The 16,078-nt window shown below is 49.0% G+C and overlaps 1 protein-coding gene and 1 pseudogene across 1 annotated transcript in view; both read right to left on the reverse strand.

Moving 5' to 3' along the window:
* LOC144136480 (uncharacterized) overlaps nucleotides 1-16,078 on the reverse strand; it is a 600,742-nt gene that overhangs the window by 546,847 nt on the left and 37,817 nt on the right. Inside the window, exon 2 of the mRNA XM_077668845.1 lies at nucleotides 1,156-1,456. The gene's annotated coding sequence lies outside the window, so the exon portion shown is untranslated. The remainder of the gene's footprint in view (nucleotides 1-1,155; nucleotides 1,457-16,078) is intronic.
* On the reverse strand, nucleotides 12,447-12,567 carry LOC144095771 (U2 spliceosomal RNA; annotated as a pseudogene).

Here is a 16,078-nt window from a genome sequence, read left to right on the forward strand (position 1 = left end):
TCTCCACTGCAAACCCAAGTTGTTTCCAACTTAGGATGCGCGTTTCTGCAACTGTCAGAAACGCTGTAGATTCTCACTGAAAATTTTTTGATTAGTGAATTCGCCCGTTTTTATGTACTCCAATGCTGGAAGCCATAATCAGCGAACACAATAATGATAGCACGCCGGCGAAAGTGATGAAACGAAACTTTATAGTTCACGTCACCAGAAATTAATATTTTACAGCGCAGTGTCAATTTTAGTTTCTAGACCCAAAGCTCTTACGGCAAAGTAGTGCACGCCTCGTCGACGACATTACTTTAGTGGAGAGTGGTTACCGCTTTCATCAAGCAACGCAGAAGACTGCGGCGCCATCTAGTAGCAAAAGCTCGAACCACTAAATCGGCGATGCGAATGGAGCGTTGCTTTTCATCGAAAGGCGCACCGGAGAGAGCGTAAACTATAAGAGAATATTACGGAGACTTCTAAAAGAAAAAAAAAACGCTCTGCACTTAGCACCACAGAATTATTGTCTTTTTTTACCGATATGTGGTCAAGTGGTGGAATACACCGATAATGACAATGTTTCCTTCCCCGCAGGACGGCGCTTCAGCTCGTATTGTGCGATTTTGAATACTAAATTAGAATTACAAATCGTGTTTCCCTGGATATTGAAGTGCTCGATTCTCATTATATGAAGCAAGATCTATTTATACCCATCGTATTCTCAACGACACGTTTTCTTCAATTATCGGCCCATTTAGGTGAATTTATGCAGCCTACACTAGGCCAAGAAAAAAACAAATCAGTACAGATACGAGCCAATGAGACAGATGACGCTTGCTATACGCCGGCAAAAATAAGGCACTTTTTAACCCACGTACCCAGAACCGCTTCGACAGCTCGATCAGGTGTTACAACCTTTATTCCCGAGATGCTTTGTCACGTGGTTGTGACATCCCCAACCGCCCTCCCGAGAAAGAAAAAGCAAGCATTCGCAACTTTCTGTACCGGAAAGAAAATACAAAAAACTTACGATCTCGTAACTTAATCGCCCGGTTAAAAAGCCTCAAGCACAGAGCCAAATTCCGAGTCCCACTTTGGCAGCTTACGACACCTATATAGAGAGAAATACCCAAACTATCCTTCTCCTCGTGGCAGCACACGTCCACTCACCTTAGCTGTAGGTGGCGCTGCATGAAAGAGGCCGCAGATGGAGGCAGCTGAGGCAGAAGGCACCGAACCACGGCGGGGAGGCGCATGCGAGTGCACGGACGCGCACACACGCACACACAGATACACGAACACACGAGAAGAAACGCGCACGAGACACCAGACGCGCACCGGGGGGCGGGCGCAGTCCAAGGCACGGCGGTGACGGTTAGTCCCACCGGTTGGCACAGTCCTGCTCCGGAGCACTCCTCTTGTGGGGCCGGCGGCGCAGACTTGGCACGGGCAACTCACAGCGGCCGGCTACCTGCAGCACAGATAGGGGGAGAGGCGGCGTTGCTCGAACCCCAATGGGAAAGAACATCGAGGAGCTCATCGAACACAGCTGCTCGAGCCTCGAAGCTAGAGTTCCGCCACTGCCTCGCGCCGTGTCCTTTCGACTGCGGCGACCACGCGAGGGAGTCTTGAGCCTCAACTCTCCACAGTTCCAGGAACGCGTGCTTTCACACGATCTATTGCCGAACGAGGTGTCGGGCGTCGAGTTTTGTGAAGATGTCTGGATTCCCAGCGCGATAGCCACATTACCCCGTCCCGTCGCAGAACACAGGCGTGCAAGTGAGCTATGCTGTGCAGTCCTTTTGAGTTGCGACCTAGAAATTCAATTTTATACCGAAGTTGAATCCGAGGTATCTGTAATTATACCGAAAGCTGTTCCCCGCATCGCATGCGACGTGCGAGGAAACAAGAGAGCTATTAGATTCGAGCCTCTAATTTGACAAGAAATTAGCGCAAAAAAGAAGATTGAAAAAAAGCATATTAGCGACTTTCCGCGTGGCGTGACAATGAGAAACTGAGGGCACACTGAAGTTAGCCTGCATCAATACAGTACCGCGTTGTAATCAGAAACAGACTACTCTGAACTAAAAATGAGCTTTCATATGCCAAAAAACGTAGAGAAATGCATACAGGTGCCGCCACCACAGGCTCTTTTCGGAAGCAAAGTTCGGTGTGCGTCGAGACAGTTTCTCATCTCGGATCTCCGAGGCTAGACAACCCCGCCATTCACTTGTAACGGTGAGCACGGAGTCCTTTTCAGTATTGACGTCACAAGATCAAATCAGTGGCAAAACATTTATATATCATGTTTTGTCAACAATAACTGTGTCTTTTACAACCTCAAAAAGAGCAACATAGGCGGAGAGAGCCAAGTAGAGACATTTACTAACCAAAAAAATAAAAATTGGACTGAGTTGTCTTAAGTGCTCGATGTACGGCGATGCCACAGTGCATTCACGGTCCCACGTTTACGTGTGCGGTTTGCTCAAAACCAGCACCAGCCTGTACGTTTAATTTTCTAACCTACGCTGCGAAATGAAACACCCGAACAGCACGCCTGCATCAACAAAACACCGCTTTATAAGTTACACAACCAAGACAAATGGGCTCGACCACCTGTAGAGCTTTGCGATGACACGTAATAAATAATACCCTGTAACTGTGGCTACGATCACTTTCCTCGCAGTGGCGACGGTGAATTATGAGGAGGTGACCATCGAGCTAATTGATGATGCCCTGGGAAGCTCGCGCATAAGTTTCTGGACAAATGACTGACAAAATAAATAAATAAATAAATAAATAAATAAATAAATAAATAAATAAATAAATAAATAAATAAATAAATAAATAAAAGAGGACGATGGCAGGAGCAAATGAGACGAGCGAAACGAGATGAGACGAGGCAAAAAGTGCACACGGTGGATACGCATAAAAGACAAAATCGACATCGGAAAACAGAGAGATCGAGACAAGAAACACGTTCGTACAGCGAATTCCAGGAATGCCAGGAAACAGCACTTTGGGAATCAATAGCAATTAAAAAATGCTTTATATGTGCGACAAAAGGCTCAGAATGTGGCTGTCCGCAAATGGTTAATAAAAATGAACTCATCTATTGATTATTACCATACAGACAGGTAGATGACCTAGCAGGCAAATTGAAGGCAGGCTTCGCAAACACGGGTCAACAACCAAGAAAGCTAAACCTGGACGTTCGTTCGATAAAACTGAAAGAGTTTCGGCTATGTGCCGTATTTATTCACGTTTACGTCGCCCCCCCCCCCCCTCTTTATTTTTTTTTCAAAATCACTCTCAACAAATTCAGGGGTCGAGCACTGAATTTGTTGAGCGTGATTCGTTGAGTTAAGTCGAGCTGCAAACCCACGTACAAACTCGGAAGAAGGCAGAACAATACGGTATACGACGCTACTGCGGAAAGTACTGCGTTCAGGCGGGCCGCCGTCTATATAGCGCGCAAAGGTTTCACGCATCCCTTCATTCTCATGAAAGCCGCCCAAAAGGTCGATCTCAAGATAAAAACGGGACTCCACAGTGTCATCCCAGTGTCAGTCGCGCACTTGAAAGGCATCGTCGTAGAAAGGGAACTTCTCAGTCTCTCGTGCTAGTCATGCATCCCAATCGTGGAAGGCCATTCCTGGCGGATATTTAAGCGAACATTATCATGCACGCGTAGACGGGAAAGAAATGAGCAAAATCACGATTTCGATGCTGCCTAAACCCAAGCAGCACTTGTAATCGTCCTGGTATTGCAAATGGATGGTTTCACTCCGGGATTTTCTTGGACCAGCCTTAGCCAATACGTTTCCAATATTGCGCTCATTAATTGCGCTGCTTGGGAAAGTTAGTCAGGTCCTCGAGAAAGCATCGTGAGCGCCTCTTTTGTGACGAATTTCTCACGGTGCCGCCCAAAACCCGGGTATGTGGCGCACAGTGCCATCCGCCTTAACTAGATGCTGGAGGCTTGGAACTTCCTCGGGTAGAAATCAAATCAAATCAAATCTTTATTCGCGCATTGCAAAATGCTGAGGCTAGTGGACAGAAAGCCTCTGCACGGGCTTATTGACTACGCCCACGGCCCTTTCGATACATGGCAGCATGGTATACTGCAAGATTTAACAACTTTTTATATTAGTTGTAACATAACTGCGCGCGCGCGCGCGCACGCACACACACACACACACACACACACACACACACACACACACACGCGCACACACACACACACACACACACACACACACACACACACACACACACACACACACACACACACACACACACACACACACACACACACACACACACACACAAAGTGAATGTTTACAGAATCAGTGGAAATATATTTATATGCATGTACAAAAGACAAAAAACTTCTACTTATATTTGTTTAAGCATGAGCGCAGGAGATCACGCAGCTTTTGAAGTCCACGCTTTGTGCGTGTTTGTGGAATTTCAGAGGTTTCGTCACGTCGGGTAGAACAGATATTTGCTTCAGGCTTCAAAGTTTCCATCCATTCCAAATATACCAAGTTTTCTTTTTCTTCTTTTTCCTCTCATTCCGAATGTTACATGGTCGACCTATATGACGTACCGGTCCATATGCGAGTAAATACGGCGTATTCTGTGAATTCGTTCAAGTATTATAGAAAATAAATTACGAGAATTATCGAGCGCACACTCACTAAAAGCCGACAGGCTCTCATTAGAATCTATATCATCGTCTCACCAGTTGAAATTAGAGAATATGAGCATTATATCATTGAACATTTTCTCCGGCATTTTCAGCACGGAAAAAATTACCAAACACACGAAAGAGCAACTCACAAATATGTGTCAATCCCCATATATACATGCTGAAATTAAAATTTATTGACTTGAATGCACCGCAGAGAAAGTTCTGCTTGAAACATAAGAGACGGCAGTGAGGCGTGTTCATTCTACAACGGCTTTAATTTACGCTGTTTTGACGACGTTTACACGGTGCGATGCCTTGAGTTCTGGTTGTGCGGTTGTTTTCGCCTTCTCCGCGCTTGCGCCAGTCGGAATCAGCGCTGTGTCTCTGCCCTCTCCCCGTCTCAGTTGTGCCACTTCTTTACATCTTTGAGTGTGACAGGTTTTGAGAACATCAGTTCATTACCGTACAGCACGGTTGCTACGTCAGACAAAGCCTAATCTACTGTTAGGGGAATTTTAATAGAGTGAGCGCACACGTAGACCATACCAGAATTGAACCAGTTCGCAGCGTTGATGCCGTCAGCAGCGGCAGCATTTCGACTTAGGCCAGGAGCAAAAACAGCTGTGTACTGTGGTTTCCGCGCATTTTAAATAACCACATGTGTGCGAAATTAATCCGGAGTCTGGCACAATGGCATGCCTCCCACGCGGTTGCTTAGGCATGAAATATATATATATATATACTTCTACAACGAACACAAAGCGAAAAATGTTAGATATTAATGGAAAACTGGAAAGTTTAAAACCATCGCACCCACACAAAACACGTAACTTTGGGAGCTACACCGCACCAAAATCGACGAAGAAAACTATAAGAACCCAGCGGTGGCCAAGTGGTTTGAACATCCGCCTCGCATGCGGGAGGTGCAGGGTTCGATCCTCAGTGCCACCGGATACCCACCATTGATACAATGGGTACAAGCTTTCCCCTGCCTGGTGCTCGGCTTCTTTAGGGTGAAATGCTTCGGAAATGGGTCTTTGACCCAACCTCGTGCAATGAAAACTACCTTGTGCCATGGCGCTCTTTGGCCATAGATGCCCTTGCGCCATAAAAATTGATCATCATCCAAAAGAATACGAAATTCTCAAATCCTGAGAGAGAACAAAACTTTTATTTTGGTGATTAATTCGCAGGAGCCGGGTGATCGTGGCCCCTAGTCCAGGGCTCCGCCGGCGGCAGCTGACTTTCGGACTTGCTGGATCAAAACTCTGGAAAGAGCCAAGTTCCTTTCAAGAAGAGCAGAAATTTGAAAATTTTTCATATCGAAGATCCGATGGACAATAGGAATTTGCAGTTTTTGCAGTGCAGCGATCTTGGTAAATTACGTTCACTGACACGCCAATAATTGGTTGTGTAGTTGCACTATTATATGCTCCATTTCGGCCTACGATCCAATTACCTTTCGTCACTGTACTGGGTTTTAACCGTGCTTGCCTTTCCACTGTCTGCTTTTTATTTTGCTGTACTGCTCGTTTCGGTTGTTCATAGCTCTGCTATTTTGACGGCAATTTAGTGTCAAGGTCATGAATTTAAAACGTTGACAGGTTTAAAGCAGAGAATTTCTATCACGTACCTAATGAAGCTCCGATGGTATTGTTGATCAAAGCAAGACAGCCAGAGGTATTTCTAACACGGGCTGCCCAGAGTCGCCTACATTAACACATGCTTACATGGGTACTTTGGAACAATAAGTGCACTGGATGTAAAATAAAATCGAGGCACAAGTAAATCCCGCACGTAAGTAAATAATAAGCGCATGTTTGCTCAAATATGCCTTTGACGCTTCCACGGGAAACAAAATGAGAAACGGCGTGGTCACCATTTTATGTTGTGCCCAATGGCGTGGCCACAATTTAAGTTGTGCCCAACGACTACGTGGCCTTCAACTTAATACATATTTAAGTGTTGACAGTGTTTTCTTTGTCGCGCAGCTGTTTCGAACCTTCACTTTAATTTTATATATCTACGTGGACGGCTTTGCCGATCTTCTACCGCAATGACAAGCCAAGACCGTCTCTTCGAATTCTCTGCGCATGATTGGCGTCCGCAAAACGGTGTCTCCTATCCAACGCGCCCGAAAGCAGTTCTGCCTTCACACTGGCCCCGTGAGGATCCCTTCTTCCTCACGGACCCCAACCAAAGGCGAAGGTTCAATTTGGAACAGGGGGTTCAATGACTGCTGCCGAGAAACCGACTATAGGGCGCCCTCAAATAAATGTCTTCCCAGAAGGAAGCATTGCGCAGCTCGTGTACGTGTTTGCAAGCCAATGGTGCTGTACTGGCCCACACACTGCCACTTCCCATTGGCCTCAAGCGCCACACGATTTCCACGCCGTTCCCAGCTACACGCCACGTTGCGCCAATCGTCCGCACACCACTGCACTTTGCGCATAGGCAATTTAACAGAATAACAAGCTGGCCGCGTGGAACGTCACGACAACCAACACTGTTCCCACTTCGAGTTACTGATCAATTCTCTTTAGCCCTAACATATAAGCTTGCCGTCTCGCTTAGCTCAGTTGGTAGAGCGACTGCTCCGGTGAAGCGGTGGTGCTGGGCTCGAACCCCGAACCAGGACGAATTTTTCTTCAACTACCAAGTTTCCGTGGTAGTTGTATAGCTTTCCTTTGTATTCGTACGGCTGCGCTTTGGTGGATGGCAATGAGTAATTACTCACTTATTACGAAACTGTAAAGCGTAAAAAGACAAAAGAGACCCTCACTAAAGCTTGAGTGAGCATACACGTCCTGGTTCGCCAAACTTTAGCAGCCGTGTATATATCATGGGCTGGAGGTTATGGACACCCTTGTGAGCCGGCAGTCCCCAAATGGCGTCAACGTCTGGACGAAAGCGTACCTAGCAGCTAGTTTCGTCGTACACGAGCGGTCCACCCAAGCACGGCGCGTAGCGCAGTGAAAGCACGCGCCGTGCGTCGCCAGCAGCAATTAAGCTCGCTGGCGATGCGGAATCCGAGCTGGGAAGGTTTCCACGCGATTGCCCACGAACGCCACTTCGCCGCGAGGTGTCACAGCTCCGCGACGCTCCTCATAAAGCAGGCGCTAAGGGCATTCGAAACCGAAGGGGGCAAAAAAAAAAGTAACAACAAAAAAGGAAATACGAGAAATGGAGAGATCGCATCATATTTCGTCTGTGTAGTTGTCAGCGATGAAATTCCACGCGCGTTTCCGACGACGCAGTGTCACGCTGCTTTACCCAGTCGAATAGGGAGAGAGAATATAAATAATACTAAAAAAAATAGCCACACGGGCTTGCTGTCCGTAAGAAGAAAGAAACGAGATAGGAGAACGACGGAGTGGCCTCCGGCCTTATTAAGGCCCCGACAGCCAATCACATCAATGTAAATAAAAGGAAAAAACTAAGCGGCTGCAGCACAGTTGCATTCGGCGGGCTCGGACGGCGCGCGAAGTCATCCAAACAGCAATTAAATAGAGGGCGCTGATTGCTCACGAATAAGCCCAGACGAGGAGGAAAGCGATGAGGAGGAGGAGACTCTTAAGAAAGGGGGGAAGGGAGGCAGCGCGGACGAACAGGCAACACGGGCGCCGTCGCCGCTGCTGCTGGTCGCTCGGATTAACGCGTAATGCTTGTTGGACACGCGAGAAAACATGAATTTTAACCGAAAACATTAGGCGCCTCTTTCATTCCCCCTCTTCTCTGATGAGGCAGCGCCGCCGGGTAGCCGCTTATTGTGTGAAACTCGGGGGCCCATTTCCTCATTTATCAAGGGATTAGACTCCTCGAGGAAAAACGCGCTCGGCGCAGGGACCCACGAATGAAACGCAGCTCGGTTCGTGACCGGAAAGAGCAAGCAAGCGCCGCCGCCGTCCCAGCCAAGCTGCGCGGCGTCACACTCGGATGGATCCGGTGCGCGCAGGACATTTGTTGTTAGGTCTCCCCCTCTCTCTCAACCTACCTCTTTCACATGAACACGACTCATCGTGTTTTGGCCCGTGGCTAGTCCCACAGAATTTCGTACAGTTTCATGCCAAACTGCGTGGCGACCTTTTCACATTTGCCTTATTGAGCGCAGCCGTATCACCACTGGACTGTGTCAGCAGCGCTCTGACTGGCGGACGTCATACAGTCATCTACTGCGCATGCGCTCGATCAAGCTGTCAACAGTGAAAATGTCTACTGTAGCGCTCGACGTGAGGCCGCTTCTACGCATTCTTCGCCGAGAAAGGCCCGTAACGGAAGGTGATGGCGCTGAAAGCGGAACGCACCATTCCCGAGTGACAGAATTGAACTGCGCGTATTCTGCTGAAGCTTCAGGAACACTGCAGCACACTAAACACTTATACGCCCGTACGGGAGCAAAGAGGGAGTAAGATGTCCTCTTATATCACTCCCTTTTATAAAAGGGGTGCAGTGGAGGACAGCTTGCTGCCTTTTTTCTCATTTATGTTTAAAGTGTGCGAAGTGCGCAACACACGTTCACATGCGCGCACCAGAACCGTCAGGCGTAAACTGTTTCCCTTTTTCTCAAGTCATCACGGACAGCAAGAATAACGGAACTGCAAAATTGGCGGGAAATCGATGATGCTGCTTCGGCACTCCATTGCGCCACACCACATGACAGCAAAATATACTCTAGTTACGCAATCGCAGCAGCTTGACAAGAAGCCACTGATCCCATCGAGCAACGTGTGCCGAAGTTGGGCGCTCCTCGCACCCAAATCAAACTAGCAACGACAAGTGGTACAAGCCCCAGCCTTCAATTTTTCTCACTTTTCTAGCTTAGGAACAACTGCATTTTTTGCGAAACTACCCGATTTGTGAAAAGAAAATGTCAGCCTATTACTTTTGGTCCAACTTGAATTTGCTCGCAGTGTCCCTCTGAACCTCGATGGAGAAGTGAAATTTTAAACTGTGGGTTTTGACGACCCGTAGCGACACGTGGGCTACGAGGGGCGCCGTATAATGGAGGGCTCCGGATTAACTTGGACCATCTGTGGTTCACTAAGGTGGCACTATGGGCTAGCTGGTGTGAAATATAGCGAAGAGTATGAGACACGGGCGTGCCTCTCAAAGAGTCCTGTCTCTCTTGCGCTGTGCCTCTTCACCTGGGATCCTTGAACGTACGCTCACATCGCACAGCACAAGGGCGTTTCTTTCTGCATTTCGGCTGCATCGAAATGCAGCCGCCACGGCCGGGATCGAACCCGCGACCACGGGATCAGCAGCCGAACGCCACAGCCACTGAAGCACCGCTGCGGGTCGAAAGTGACATTAAATGGTTTTAGAGCGAAAGCTTTACTCCTGCCGCACAAAGCTGAAAGTCATATGGCTATAAAATTTGACCTTGAAACCAGCAACAGCAGAGGCTTGGCTCTGACGTCATGCCACGTGACTCGCCGCAGCTGCGCGCGTTGAGCCGACGGCACTAAACTACCGAATCACGTGACCTGCTGCGCCTTGCCACAGCTGCGTATGCGGAGCCGACGGCACTCTCGCAACTGCCGGAAATCGCGTGAAGCGCCCTCAGCTATATAAAAGCGCGTGGCGTGTGCTTACCTTTACACCAAACAATGGATCAGTAACGTGCCAGAGCTAGTGCTTCGACGATGTATCGTCGCCATCAGGCAGAATCTGATGATATTTACGAAATGGAAATGCGTCAGATTGGATAACCATGCTTAACAGAGCTTTCGCTAGTCTTGTTCAGCCGGGTTGAACCTCAGCTAATTTTTTCAAGTGCGAATTGCCTGTTTCCTTCATTCTGCTCGTAACTTTCCACTCTGCAAAGAGACACTAATCAGTGCAAAAATCCGGTCAGCACAGTTCATCGCAGGGCACGAGCGCGCCACGCGGCTGTGCTCAGTTCGTCGAGCAGCGAAAAAGTGCGCGCTCAGACGCGCGCAATCAGGCGTCACGGTGGTTCGAAGCCGCCCCCCCCCCCCTCCCCCCTTCTGTTGATAGCAAGCACAACCGCGCAAGCCGACGCCCATCGAAGCGGAGACCGGCGAAAGCTCACTTCAGTCACGTGCGCAGCCTTGAGCGCGGCCGACGCTCGCGGCAACACAGCGCGCGGCATTATCGATGCGAACCGAGCCAGGGACGCATAGGCAGTAACTCAGGCTTCCCAGTGTGAACGCATCCGGTGGTATGCAAGGTATCTTCTTCGCGGTCGCTTTCGCCCCGCTATACACCTATGCCTCCGTTTGCGCAAGCTTCTCCTTCGCCGCGATTTCTCTCCCGCTCGCCAACCTTCGCCTCATCTCTCTTGTTTTCTTTCGTTCCGTGAAAAGACGCGGCGGCTATTCAAAACACAAGGCGCCGCAGGTCGGCGGCCTCTCTGGAGGAGAGACGAGATGGACTACGAGGACGACAAGACCGCAGTATGCGCTTTTTACATTCCGACTTTTCACCGCCGGGGCCGACAGCGACGTGGTGCGAGCATGTGGGGCCGCTCAGAGGGATTCGCGCGACGGACGAGTTCGCGGACGCGCTCTGGCTGACGTCAGGACAGATTAGCCGAAAGCGTCTGCACAACGGATGACAGCGCAAGACGACAGAAACGTGCAACTCTCGATCACGAGGTGACGGCGCTAAAACTACTTCTAGTAGCGTGTTCTCGACTATAGGGAATTGGTGGCTTTTGAGGATATGAAATGCCGCAGTAACTGTCTCACTTCTCGGTGGACACCTCAACAGCGCCGTGGTTCGCCACCTGCTGCGGACTTGTGCTGGGGACAAGAGGAAGCTTCAAGGACACGGATTTTACAGGAAGTGGGACTCATGGCAACAAGGGAGGAAGATTTCTGCAAGTGGCTGACCGAAAACAGTAAGATCAGGAGCATTCTGCGGTTCCTGCACGAAAACAAGTTACATGATTTCCTTTAATTAATACGCACGAACACAAATTATGCCTTTACGGCAAGTCAGCGGGAAAGAAACAACAGCGCCGTGACGAAAGGGAGGAAGGTGGGAGAGAAAGAAGAAAAAGGTGCCGTAGTGGACGGCTCCGGAATAATGTCGACCACCTGGGGCATAGAGTTTCTTACCATAAACTAGAGGGAAAGCTGGCGGCGCTGCACCTGAACCTCCATGGGCGCGCAAAGCATCATGGGGCGATGAGCTACTTGGTGCGGGACAGTAGGTATTTTTTTTTTCAGGAACACAGAGTGGCGTTACAGACATGTCGCATTCCATATCCACGGCGCGCTCCGCGCGCAGACTTCGGCGTAAAAGTAGTGCGCAAAAGCCATAGTAGCGAAAACACAACAGCATACGACGCAAATAAAAGGTGTTTTGTTTTCTCGAAATGTTGTGGAAAAACCTTTTAAAATGTTGAAGGGACAAGATTTTTTTAACATATTTCGTTTTAAAAGTGGGCCTGTTAAGCACGAAATATTGGCTCTTGTGGTCGGCAATGATTGGCCAATAGGAGAGCAAGCCATCGCTTATTTTGAGCAAACTTTGCATTTACATGCTTTTCTGCCCGATTATTGCGATTTGTAGACAGGGTATTATTTATTATCAAACAACGTTTGTTGTTTTTTTCATTATTTTTTGGCCAAAATTTCTAGTACAGCAGTCTCTGTCTGTTGTTGCCAGGAAGAAAGAAAAGGAAAGTGCACAGGCCTGCCCACTGGCTCAAGCCGAGCCACAATCGCTACCGTGCAGATAGAAGGAGAGTTGAAAGATGGGATAGAAAGACAGGACAGTAAAGACGCGCGCTATAAAGACCAAGGCCGATCCCGGAGGTAGTGCAATACCGGGCCAACCGGTGGCGGAAGTGAAGCAACCTTCAAACCCTCCGCCACATTTCCAAAATTAAGTCCAATTGAACCCGTAACAGATATTCTACGGGGTCCGGACATTCGCCCTTATTCTGCAGTCGGTAGCTCTCCGCCCCATGATGCTTAGAGCGCCCATGGTGGTACAGGTGGTCTCGAGGAAGCTCCATGCAAACTCCCATAGGCGGGGCGCCAGCTTTCCCTCTAGTTAATAGTAAGAAACTCTATGACCTGGGAATCTTTAACGCCCGCAGGAAAAAGGAAGCCATGAAGAAAGTGAACGAACAGTAACGTGCTAAGTGGACACCTCCGCAGCGGGGCGAGGGAAAGGTAGAAGGGAGAGATAAGGGTTGATTTGATTTATGGCGGTTTACCGTCCCAAGCGACTCAGGCTATGAGGGACGCCGTAGTGAAGGGCTCCGGATAAGTTCGACCAGCTGGGGCTCTTTAACGTGCACTTACATCGCACAATACACGGGCCTCTAGAATTTCGCCTCCATCGAAACTCAGAAACACGCAACTGACATTATCCGTGCTTTTAGAGCGCGCTAAACGTTTGTACACTCCTAGTGGCATGCATGATTATGCGCCAATACGAGCAACGCACTTGTAATCGAAATTTCCAAGTCCATGTTTGTCCGCTACGAGAATCCAAAAGCGAGAAGATGATCACGTCTTATTGCGCTCCTCATCGACATTATACCAAGCGTTTCACGGATGCCCGCCACTAACTTTTCTTTTAATAGGCTTTTTTCAGGTAAAAAAGATTGCTTTTTCCGGCGGAATAATACCAGTGTTGGCGGAAGTAAGCAAAGAGGTGAATCACGTTAATTAGTAACCTGGCTAACAAAATTCTAAGAGTTAACTTTTTAACAATTACAGACATGCACCTGGCTAAAATAAATATTTGTAGCTGGCCGTTAGTAATACCCATATTTGCTTTCAGAATTTGAAAAACGCGATCACCCTCAACGCTGTGGCTCAGCAAATTTTGGCCATCTCTCGTGCAATTCGAAAATCGCGCGCCTTTAGTGTGGGCACAGCGACGTCCAAGAAATCGCGTTGACCACTCCACGGCAGGCCTGCAAGGTGGCGTCGGCGCTGCCCACTGCTCCTGCCGAGGCGGGGACGAGGTCACGTGGCACGTGCACCGCGGAGTGACCTTCACTGGTAAGTAAGCGCCGCTTTAATTTCGCGCAACGCAGGCGCGCGACTTTCGAATTGCGAGATAAACGCCAAAATTCGTTAAGCCACAGCGCCGAGGGTAATAACGCTTTCGAAACTAAAACTCATAAGGTTATTACTAGTGTTCAGTTGCACATCTCTAACTGCAACCAGGTAATAGTTAAACAGTTAACTATTTGAATTTATTTTACTGAAATATTGGTTAAAATGGTTGATCTCTTTTCTGACGTCCACCAATATTGGTAATGCCATTTTTATCTTTAAAAAAAACTAGCTTTAAAAATTAGTGGCAGGCTTCCCAGAACCACCTGGTATAGCACCATGTGATAATTAAGCTAGCCCAAGCTAAACAACATTTTGCTCCCCCTCCCCCAAGCGACAGGACCGAGGAACCGCACCCACAGGGGCGGTGCCTTAGTCCACACGTCCCAACATTCCGCGTAACAGGTACACAGCAAGCTCTACTTCCCTTCTCACTCTCCTCCCTCGATCGCTCCTTTTATCCCCCTCCACATGGTTGCGGTAGCCGACCGGGCATCGCCAAATTAATCTCCCCGCTTTTCCTTTAATTCTCTCATCTCATTTGCAGAATTACGCACATAGAACAGGTGGAACACACCCTGATCGTATTGGTGAACACATCCGGAGCAGTAGCAGCTCCACGCCGGTCGAGTTGTAAGCGAGGCATGCTTTCAGGGAATTTGTACTGGGCATTCATATACTGAATGCGAAACCACGACGCACACGTAAACGCAAATCCCCGTGCAATGGGTATGTACTTACTACACACAGAGCCGTCAGGAAGCTGTTCGAGTGCCTCTACTAAGGCTTACCTACGCGCATGTAGCTCTCATGAATCAGAAGTCACACACAGCATGTCTCCATTAGTAAAACGAAAGCTTTTACTAGGCTATGTCGACGGGGACCGTGTCCGCAACGGCAGCAGTTGTGGGCAACTCAGACGAGGTAGCGTCAAACGAGTGGTTGTAATCGAAAGAGAATGACGTGAAGATGCTGCCCGAAAAAAAAAACGAAATGGGATGAATAGTTAATTTGAGCCAAAAATGTTTAAAACGTGAGCGGGGCCAAACCAAAAGTGCCGCGAAATTTGAAAACGCCGGAAGTAGGCGGAGTTACAGCGCAGCGCCAAATTTGAAAGACCGGAAGTGTGGACGGGGCCAAAGCGTGGAGCCAAGTTTGAAAACTCGAAATGGGCAATCACGCGACCAGTGATAAGTGATCGATTCATAACGAGGAGATATAAAAAAGAGTGATAAATTACAGGCAATTAGGTAATTAATGAGAAGCAAAATTTAATGGACGGGTAAATAGACTGGACGGGTATACAGTGAGTGGGCGGGAACGAAGCGTGGCGGAAAATTCGAAAACTCTAAATGGTTGCCGGGATGAAACGAGGATGAAATCAGATTTAATCGATAACCAACCAATCAAGTGAACGAGAAAACAACCATGGCGCCAAATTTGAAAGGCGACCAGTGTAGAGGAGGCGCCAACGCTTTCGCATTCTTCCAATGCGGGTAGCCGCAGTGATCTTTCCAGGCCCGTTCGATACAACACAAGCAGTTTTCAGTCCACGCATGCAAATCGTCCCGCGAGCGCACTCTCCAGGGCGGTTTAGCTTGAAAGTCGTACCGTGCACGGGGGAGCGTGCGCGTCCCTCTTGAGCGCGGTGGACGGGGCACATACCGGGAGGAGGAGTCGCGGGGGCGGACGAGCACGGGCGACGACGGCAACGACGGCCTGTCTGGCGCTCAAAGCGGGGACCCGGCTGGCGAGTGTCTCCGCGCGTCGTCGGCCGGGGGCCCCGCGGCGAGGGGCCGTCGCCGGAGGGGCCGCCATTACGCATGCACACGAGGGCGAAGCCCCCTTTCCTTTCTCGCGCGCAACACGGTCGCCAGAGAGCACACATCGCGCTTCCCCTTCGAGCATCGCCCACCCCCCGCTGCTGTTTGAAGCCTCCGGCAGTAGACCACGCGCAAATAGGGGAAGATCCAATGCGGCGTGGTGGGCCCCTCGCGACTCATATAATTACCTTTTAATGCATTAAAAGCTTGGAGCGCAAAACAAATGTGTCGTCGTCCATGAAATTCGCCCATTGGCCGGCTGGAGGTCAGTGACGTCACCAGAGCGGAAGTGACGTCAGTTCCGGTAAAGGCATCAACAGCTTACAATGGTATCGCACTGCCAACACATAAGGTGAATTTTCGTCTCCCACTCGCTCGGCACGTACTAGAGTGTACGTACGTAGAGTGAACGGAAAAACACAGTAAGCTGTCCTCTAGCGCATTATCTTTTGTAAAAGAGTGTTGGCTAGAGGACAGATTACTCCATTTTTTACTCCCATATTGGTGCATTTGCGTTTAGAGCGTAT

Source organism: Amblyomma americanum, chromosome 6 (genome assembly GCF_052857255.1).
Source record: "Amblyomma americanum isolate KBUSLIRL-KWMA chromosome 6, ASM5285725v1, whole genome shotgun sequence".
Taxonomy (NCBI): Eukaryota; Metazoa; Arthropoda; class Arachnida; order Ixodida; family Ixodidae; genus Amblyomma; species Amblyomma americanum.